Below are 10,373 nucleotides of genomic sequence, written 5' to 3'. Positions count from 1 at the left end.
TGTATGTTTGGTTGCATATACTTTATTCCCTGAAATTTTAAATGGCGGGAAAGATTTTGGGCAAAAAATATTACGCGCTTTTTATTTTTCCAAACGCTAAAATTAATAATGCTTATGTAATAAAAAAATACCTACAACATATTTTTGCAGGTTGTTACCTTGCCATGGTAACAAAAATAACTGCTTAATTATATTCCGTTTTTAAGCGCACGCGTATCATTTCTGTAGCCTACCTCAACTTTTCGTGTTTTGTGTTTTTACTAGTCAATAAAATATCATTTTTCAGTGCCTTTTATAATCTAGAACAGTTTTATTGTTTAGGGACCAAAATCGCTTCATTTTGTACGCTTGTATGATTTCGGTTAGTGTTTCTGAGTGTCTTTAGTTCTTCTTTCACAATGGTTTTGAAGAAAAAGGTAAGTAACTTAATCAAAGAACTTAATAGATATTTTGTGCTTCTCAGGTGACAATTAAAAGATTTTTAAGGTATATATTCATTAGTATAAATTATTAATTATAGAAGGATTATTTTAACAGATCTGAATTTATATTCGGGGTTTTAATAGTTCTTATATATACGTATGTGTGGGTCAATAGTCAATATAATGGCTAAAATCTATACTGGACTAAATAAAAATATCAGGTACAATTTTATACAATTTTTAATATAATACCCTTCATAGGTAAAATTATTTTTTTACCGCCCTTTCGTATGTAATTTTTAATTTTCCATCTATAAAAAATCGATAATAATTGTATTACATTGTCATGTACCGTATAATCGAAAAAAAACGACGTCTAGTTGGCCTGGAATTGAACATCGATGTCCTTTTCTTTATAATTTTACATATAAAAATGACAGCGATCTTCATTTCATAGCCATCGCTGACGCCCGTTTTTTTTCGATATTATTATACCAAATTATCGCCGCTAGTGCCAGTTATGATTCTTGTTTTTATGAAACGTAAATTGTGCATGTGATTCGTTCAAATGAACGAATCGTAGGTTTCGATTCAACATATGAACGAATCGTAGGAGCCGATTCAATATGAGAAATTGAATCGTGTGATTCGATTCACTAAAAAGAATCGTAATGCCCATCACTATCCCAGAGTAGTAGGACTTATTTTAATAACTTATTAAATTATTAATTTACTATTAATTATATTTTAAAACTTAAGTAATTGTCCTACCAAATTATCGCCGGTAGTGCCAGTTATGATTCTTGTTTTTATGAATCGTAAATTGTGCATGTGATTCGTTCAAATGAACGAATCGTAAGTATTGATTCAATATATGAACGAATCGTAGGAGCCGATTCAATATGAGAAATTGAATCATGTGATTCGATTCACTAAAAAGAATTGTAGTGCCCATCACTATCCCAGAGTAGGAGGACTTATTTTCGACATGTTATACTAAATAATACAAAACGTCGAAAACCAACTTGACAATTTATCACAGAGGCCTTTGTAACGCAAAGTATACCAGAGACATAAATGTTCGCACAAGAAATATGTCATTATCAAGAACGTTTTCAAAGATAAAATTCAATCTCCAAGTCCTGGCAAACCTGTCCTCTTTGCTATAGCCCAGAGGTATCGAAGATGACATTTTCCTGATGAGACGCTTAATGGAAACTGTTGCAATATGCCCGGAAATGGGGTGGAGTAGTGGGGTGAAGGGGGGGGGCTTAAAGGGATGGCGAAGGATTAATGGAGATGAGGAAAGTGATGTGTCACGGGGGATTGTCGAGCGTAAATGGCTAACCGAGTCTAGATATGATTTGTCGTTCTTGTGACAAATTGGTCGTGAAATGTATTTTATCCTTCGTTTTTGTATACTTAAGAAAAAAGGAATAATATTTAGAGTTATATTAAATACAGGGTGTTTCAAAAAACATGTGCCATCTCTCGTTGGGAGATTGCTCACGTAAAAATAAGATTTATTTTTCATGTCAACATAGGTCCGATACTGCTTTGTTTCGTAGCTATATACAGGGTGTTTAAGTCTTAATAATTTTTCGATTTATTACAATTTTCTTCCAAGTACTTTTAGTGACTCGAATGAAATTTTGAGGGTAAAAGTTACTATAAGTGCTACATGTCTCATATACTGCACTTTTTCCGAGTTCAGTCAATTGGACTAATTTTTTAACGTTTCGAATACCTTTTCTATACAAATATTCCACCATTTCTCTTTTATTTACTTGCGACATTATTTCTCAAATCTTAAGCCGGTTTACAATTAACAATATTTGATAGATTGTGTTGCAATGCGATTTTGGTCATAGCCTATTATCGGCACAACCTCCGTGATGGATTATTGTTGTCTTAGAGTGTTACAAAAAAAATACATTAAAATTAAGAAAAATATAAAATTCCGGATACTTTCTAGACGCACTATACAGAGTTGTTCACCACATACGACACGGAGTATTGTAGCTAAACGATTAGATTTTTACAAATTGTAAGTTTTGGGTTCGTTGAAGGACTATTAGAGCTACAATTTAAAAATATATTTACAAGATACAGAGTGTCCCAAATAAATAAAAAATATCAAAGTTGTATTTTTTTAAATGGAATACCCTGTATAATATTACATTTTTAGTTTCTACGATTAAAATAAAGGTAAATTTGATAAAGGTTTATCACACTTAAACCTTACCGTTTTTGAAATATTTTCAATTTTGTGAAATTGCAGTCAAAATTTTAAGGCTTCATTTCTCCAAGGGTATCAAAGTTCTTAATACTAAATATTTACTGAAGTTTATTTATTGATCAGTTATTGTGTTGCAATAATAAAAATTATACTACCTTATACAGAGTGTCTAAAATTTTATTTTAAATAACCACTAGCTTTAAACGGCAATAACTTGTTTAATTTAAACGAAACACCCTGTATATTTTATGAGAATCAGATGCACAATTTAATTGTCTATCAAACTGTATTATACCATTTTTTACCTATAGCTTCAAGTTTCCGTAGAAAATGCATTTTCTTGTAATTTTAAATTCATTTATCAATATACCCATGGAATACTGACATTTTAGATTATTTTTAAAGATGTACCAAATTTTTAAAGAGTACAGATACTAATATTGTTGATATAGTTTGTCTATTTCATTAAAAAATAAAAAGAACTGTTTAAATATTTGTTAAAGAGGACCAATTAATATGATTCCAATATTCAAACTACATTAATTGACTGTTTGCGTTGATTAATAATAATTGCATCAAAAACTAAAAAACTGAATTTTTTGTGTGTATTAGACAGTGTGGTAAAAAGTAACACCTTAAAAATGATATTTAATTTTTTGACAAATGCTTATTTGTAAGAACAGAGACATTCACATTTATAACTTATTATTATATTGATTTCTGATTCAAATCCACATTTATTTAGAATAATTTATTCACGAACATAATTAAGTATGTAATTAATTAGTATTTGGGCGGAAATAATGGTTGTATATTTAATTAATAGTATACTCTTTTATGAAGATTTAAATAGTTTTCTTTTTGCATACAAATGGGCTAGTAATATTATCATTTTGCTGAAAAAGATAATATTACTAGCCTGTACATTTTGTACATTTGTTGCTTTAAAAACAATCTAAAATGTCAATATTCCATGGGTATATTGATAAATGAGGTCTAAATTATAAGAAAATGTATTTTCTACGAAAACTTGAAGGGATAGATAAAAAGTGGTATAATACAATTTGATAGACAATTAAATTATGCATCTGATTCTCCTAAAATATATAGGGCGTTCCATTTAAATTAAACAAGTTATTGCCGTTTAAAGCTAGTAATTATTTAAAATAAAATTTTAGACACTCTGTACAAGGTAGTATAATTTTTATTATTGCAACACAATAACTGATCAATAAATAAACTTCAGTAAATATTTAGTATTAAAAACTTTGATACCCTTGGAGAAATGAAGCCTTAAAATTTTTACTGCAATTTCACAAAATTAAAAATATTTCAAAAACGGTAAGGTTTAAGTCTGATAAACCTTAATAAAATTTACCTTTATTTCAATCGTAGAATCTAAAAATATAATAATATACAGGGTGTTCAATTTAAAAAAATACAACTATAGCATTTTTTACTTATTCGGGACACTCTGTATCTTGTAAAATTATTTCTAAATTGTAGCTCTAATAGTCCTTCAACGAACCCAAAACTTAAAATTTGTAAAAATCTAATCGTTTAGCTACAATACTCCGTGTCGTATGTGGTGAACAACACTGTATATTTGGGATAACTAATACACAGCTCGGGATCTCTACTACCCGAAATTGTCAGAAGAATTTAGTTAGCATGGAGTACTTATGGAACAAACTCAATTATATTTAAATCTGGAATGCTACTTTATCTAAAGAAGAAAACAATCGGCCAATATGAACTATCGGTCACGACCTATGCATGCGAAACCTGGACACTTAAAACGGACATCATAAGGAAACTGCAGGTCGCACAACGCTCAATGGAACGAAATATGCTGGGAATAACAAGAGAGATCGTAAAAGAATAGAGTGGATACGACAAAAGATCCCGGTAATAGATGTCATCCACAGAGTCAAATCCCTCAAATGGCAATGGGCACTAATGGGCAGGACACCTGGCAAGAAGAACGGACAACAGATGGACCACAAAAATTACAGCATGTAAATTCCACGAGGAATCAAGAGACGTAGGGGAAGACCAAACCTGAGATGGGACCTTGATATTAGGAAATTAGCAGCGATAACTTGGGCCCGCATAGCCAACAATAGACAACACCCATACAGCACGTCAAAATGAAATTACGTTTCTACAAGGGAGACACATGAGAAACCAAATATGTTAAAGTGAACCTAAGTGTTCATCTAGTTCTAACATATACATATGAGATACACGCAGGTTTTTATTGATAGAATTGTGTGATACAGTGTTTACTAGTTGTATACCGTATGCACTCAAGGTTCTAAAGAGTTTTTTGTAACGTAACAAATAATTATTAAAATGATGAAATCTGACGTCGGTATATGAGACATACAATGTATAAGTCATATGTTTGTGTGATACTTCGTGTCATAGTTGAGCCTATAGTACACACCTTGTAAAAATGTGACGTATACACATAGTATAAATATCTATATAGACACTTTGTAATAGTGTACTGTTGTGTCTACATTCTAGCATGAAATGAAGGTGTGCGCATGCGCGGACAGCCACAGCGTAGATACACCGACCAAGTGTATCTTATGTGTCCTCTCTCTTTTCTACTTTCTAGGAGTGGTATGTGTTAGCAGCCATTATTGTTTTATCATTCGGAAGCTCTATATAAATGTTCTGTTTAAAAGAGATTTTAAGGTAAGCACAAGTTTTTAATTACCTTGTTACACCTTTCTAAGAGTATTATTAATATTATAGCAGCGGTTCTTCCCTTACTCGATACCCAATTTACCAAATTTTGACTCCAATGAATGAAAACTCTAAATATTCTCGTATAATGATAAAGAGGAATGGGCCCAACTACAAAGAGAGTATCTAAATATGTGAGGGAGGCTACACCATTATTGGAAATGGTTGAATAAGCTGAGAATGATTATGACGATGGTTCAGTTAAAATTAGATTTTGTCATACAATTGTTATTACTCATTGGTTTGATGCATGGTTTTAATAGTATTTTTTCTCGTTCAAGTTTGTTTTAGTGATTTTATTCTATCTCAATGGGTTTATTTCTTTTTTTTTAATAAATATTGTATATTCTGGTTTTAAGTATTATTCTCCATTATACCTAGATCAATAATTTGCCCTTTAAAGAGGGGAACCGTAGCTAGACGTTCCTTTTATGTAAGTTATTTATAAGTCGTGATTACATGCTTTTCCTTACTTTTTTTCCAACGGAGGGTTGTAATGATAGATAACCAATAATGAATAGTTAGAGAATGACGAAGCGAGCTATGTTGTATGGAAAAGGGTATTTTTTAACCCTTAATAAAGGTATTTTTATTCGTTGATAATAAGCGTTATTCGGAAAAAATAGAGAAAAATGAAGGGTAAGTAGAATTAATATATAATATTTATATAAATAATATATTTTTTTTAATAAAATTTAAAAAAAATGTAAATAAGTGCAACTATTTTAACTCGTAGTATAGTTCAACCCCAGAAACACGCCTATGAGGTTTTTTTCGCGAAAATTTTGAAATTTCGGAATTTTTTGAACAAATTTTTGGAACTTTTTTTAGTTTTTAGTAAAAAAATAATTTTTTGATAATATGGCAACATAGGTAGTAAATTAAATTTACAAGAAAGAAAATCCAGAAAAGATCCAGTGGTTCTCAAAATTTGAGCAAAAAATCATATTTTTTTGGAAATTTTCAAAGTAAAATAACTCCGTTATTTTCGACTTATTTGAAAGACGATAAAGAGAAAATATGTTTCTTTTATCGAGATCTACCTACCAGATCTACCACCCTTTAAAATACTTGCACTTATTTCTGGGACAACCTGTATAAAGAATATAAAATTTTATAAAATACTAGGGTTTCTTAAAGCTACAGTCGTGTTAAGTGTTACAATTTAAAACAAAACAGCTTAAAAAAAAAGTTGCAAAACAATACCAATCCTGTTTAATTTTTATCAACTTACTGATATGGGCCCACCGAGGGGTCCACTAACCGAAAGTATTGGTTGTTGTTGTTAGTGTTGATATGTTTGTTATTAATATACAGACCGGACCACCGTAGTAGTAACATCAGATTCGGCAGAACCGGACGAATTAAGGCTGATTCATGGTACACCGGGCCGTACCCGAGCCGGGCACGTTCCGTAAAGTAGACACCGAGCCACGTCCGGGCCTTCAATATCACAGTTCAATATATGTTACACCGAGTGGACAACGGGGATCGTGTCCGTGCCGATTATATTCTAGAAAACAGTGTTGCCGCAGTGGTACATTTGTACCAAATTTGATACTTTTAATTCTATTTGGTACAGTGGTACTACATTTTCAAATCCAGGATGATTTGGTACAATAATTATTTTCCACGCGCACCGAAAATGAATAGATATTTAATAATTATGTCGTTGATATTGCATTAAACGCGCTTACCGATACCATTCGGAGAAAATCCGCATTAATTAACGACGTATTATAAACGTTGTAATGTCTATAGCGTTGCCTATATTAAATAACCCGAAGAAAAAACTTGAAAATTTACTGTTTCTAACATGCTTCTATATTTGCGTTTTTTTTAAATAAAATTTAAGTTTTCCAAGTATTGTGTGTAGTATTAGAATTACTTAGAATTCTTCAACCTATACATACTTATAATTGGGTTTTCTGAATTTCTATTTCATGTTTTTCGTCTCGATTTGTGTCTTTCTCCAGGAAGTTTTTTTATGTAGAAATTTATGAAGAAATTCACAGCGACCAAACCGGTTAAAGTCATATGCAGATGTATTTTGTTGTGCTTTAAAAAATTGTACCAAAGTGGTACATTTTTAGTTTATAATGTGGTACGCGCTAAAAGTTGGGTGCGGCAACACTGCTAGAAAACAGTCGCTATAGGCCCGTAGACGAACGAAGTATTTAGCCCGGGCGACTCATTTATGTTTGCCGCAACGGGGCCGGACCGTAGCGGATCCGAGGAAAAATGTACACCGACATTTCTCGGACGGGGCACGGACGGGTTCCGGCGAATCTCGGCCCGTGCTCTTCTTAGCATGAATGCATAGGTATCACAGATCGGTATAAATAACATTTGACAATGTTTGGCCGTGCCTTCACCGTCGCACGGCCCCGGCCCGTCACGGTGTACCATGAATCAGCCTTTAACGTATACCCGTCCGCCGGATAAAAAGCAGGCGAAAAAATGCGATAAAGTAAAAATAGGTCGATATGTGATAAGAATGTTTCAGAATTTGTATTTATTCCTGTTTTAATAGCCAAAACGAATACGTAGATTCTCGAGACAGTTCTCGTGTATTATTTATTTTTAAGTAAAATAATGGATGTTTATGAAGTTCGTGAGAAAATTCAAATTGTAAAATGGTATTTCCAAAATAGGTTTTATCGGGATATACAAACAATTTTTCCACAAACTTTTGTAAACAGGCCAATTCCATCTTTATCTACTATATCAAGAGTTATTAATAATTTTGAAACACGTGGGTGCGTGTCCCCACACAAAGCCTGATGTGTTGATTAATGAAGAACAGGAGTTAAAGCAAGTGTTCGTTTGTGCTACAGCGGATCAAAATCCCACGTTTTCAAGTAATCAAATTGCTGAGGCGGTTGCCCTGCCCACAATGCCCGTATTGTTCAAGAATATTTGAACAATACTTTTCCCAACCGTTTAATTAGTGGATATGGAACTATTTTGTGGCCCGCTAGATCACCAGATCTTTCTCCCAATGATTTCTTTTTGTGGGGTTATGTAAAATCCAAGTGTATGGTCATAATAGGGCTAATAATCTGGATGAGCTACAAGTAAAAATACGAGAGGCTTTTCAAACTATTAGCCAATGTCAGACGGGGATTTTACGACCGCCTAGCTTCTGTCTAGCACAAGAAGGTGGTCTTTTTGAACACTTGTTATAACTTTTTTTTTATTTAGAGTAATATTATAGTTTTTTTTGGGTTTAGAGAATTTATTTATTTTTAGTTTTGGCTTGTAAACACATTGAAATAATAAATATTTAAGTATTTTTATTTTAAATGTTACCTTAAGTGAAGGTAAACATTTAAAATGACAATAATAAATACACGGCACTCCTCGCGTCATATTCCTAGTCTGTCACGACCGACTCGTCCAAGCACAACTGCAACTGCCTACTGCCTGACCAGCCGACTAGCCGGCAGTGACTCTCGAGTACGAACGCAAAACGGGTAAACGTAAATTCGTCCGGCAACTTGCTATGTTACTAGTAGCCTGGTCTTCTCTGTATATCATTTTACTGCATTTATTTTTATTTGGTTTTTTAATATATTTTTTTCGTTTTACATTTAATTTTTTTATACATTGAATTTGTGACCTGTGCAAATTGCATTAGCAATATCCAGGGTTGGAAAAAATCATAATTTTTCTGTTGATTTCTGGTAGTAGAGGTCCTGAGCTACGTATTTTAATTGTACCAAATATAGATCTAGTGTATACTCACCGTATATAGTTAAACTTAAAGCGCCAGCTTCAGAAGAAGGGGTGAATGTTCTCTTTGAGTTAAAAATACTTAGAAATTAACGGGATAAATCTTAAGTCTGGTTACAAATTATGAGGGAACAGTTTTACGACTGCCAAAACGCGCCACAGAGAAAAGTAACCGTGCAAATGTGAAATGGAAACCTTTTTAATCCCCATGTTTATTTACAGCTGTGTGTACGCCCCCTCTTCGATATGTAAAAATAGCCGAATATGCAAAATTTTGAAAGTATGCAGTGTGTTAAATACCAAGCTCAAAAAAATTAAGGAGACTGTTATAATAATGGATTTTTCATATAATTCTGTAAAGAATTCCGTGTTTCCTTAATTTAAAACACATGATAAAACACTTAAACAAATTTATTCTTCAACTATAAACAGTGTTTATAGTTGTTGTGTGTTTATTAAACACACACACACACACACACACACGATACAGGGTGAGTCTTAAATAAGTGCAAATATTTTTAGGAGTAGTATATTTCGACACCAGAAAACACATCTACGAGGTTTCTTTCGCAAAAAAAAATAAAATTTAGAATTTTTTGAATTTTTTTTCGAGTTTTTTTTTATTTTTAAACAAACCTAACCAAACTACCTAAAAAATGTCTATACCTATGTGGCGGATTCATCTCTCCAAAAAATCCTTTATGGGTATTTCTATTTTATTTTGTAGATTTTCTTGCAGTGCAGTGGCGAAATACCCATAAAGGATTTTTTTGGACAAACTACCTAATTCAGAAAATTAAGCATAAGTAATGTGGCCAGTCCATTCCTGTAATTACCTGTATAAAATATTCCTGTATAAAAATACGTAATATATTAAATTAAATTTTAAGAATATCGTCAATAAATATACATAAAAGTATCAAAATATTGTTGTTGCCCGGCCTTTGGTCAAAGCTGAATCTTACATATTTATTTTCCAGTGTTAGTTTTAAAAGTCGTGTTTTGTTGATTAGTAAATAGTAGATACTTTGTTTATTTTTTTCAACCGGAAACTATTTTTTAGAAAGCTTTTTAATTCCCATGCTCATTTACAGCCACATGTAGATACGCCCCCTATTTCAATATGCAAAATAGCCTGAAATGCTGAATTTTTAACGAATATACATGTTGAACTAAATTAGTAAATTCAGTTCAATATTGAACCAAATAGTAAACAAGAG

At 32.1% G+C, this 10,373-nt stretch overlaps 1 protein-coding gene across 1 annotated transcript in view; it reads left to right on the top strand.

Moving 5' to 3' along the window:
* The first annotated feature begins 265 nt into the window (after positions 1-265).
* The window catches only part of LOC115875393, a 71,328-nt gene continuing 61,220 nt past the window's right edge, over positions 266-10,373 (top strand). The window contains exon 1 of the mRNA XM_030890835.1: positions 266-416. The gene's annotated coding sequence lies outside the window, so the exon portion shown is untranslated. The remainder of the gene's footprint in view (positions 417-10,373) is intronic.

The sequence above is a fragment of the Sitophilus oryzae genome, unplaced genomic scaffold (genome assembly GCF_002938485.1).
Source record: "Sitophilus oryzae breed Bouriz unplaced genomic scaffold, Soryzae_2.0 scaffold_1385_pilon_pilon, whole genome shotgun sequence".
Classification (NCBI taxonomy): Eukaryota; Metazoa; Arthropoda; class Insecta; order Coleoptera; family Curculionidae; genus Sitophilus; species Sitophilus oryzae.
This window is presented reverse-complemented; position numbering and strand designations above follow the sequence as displayed.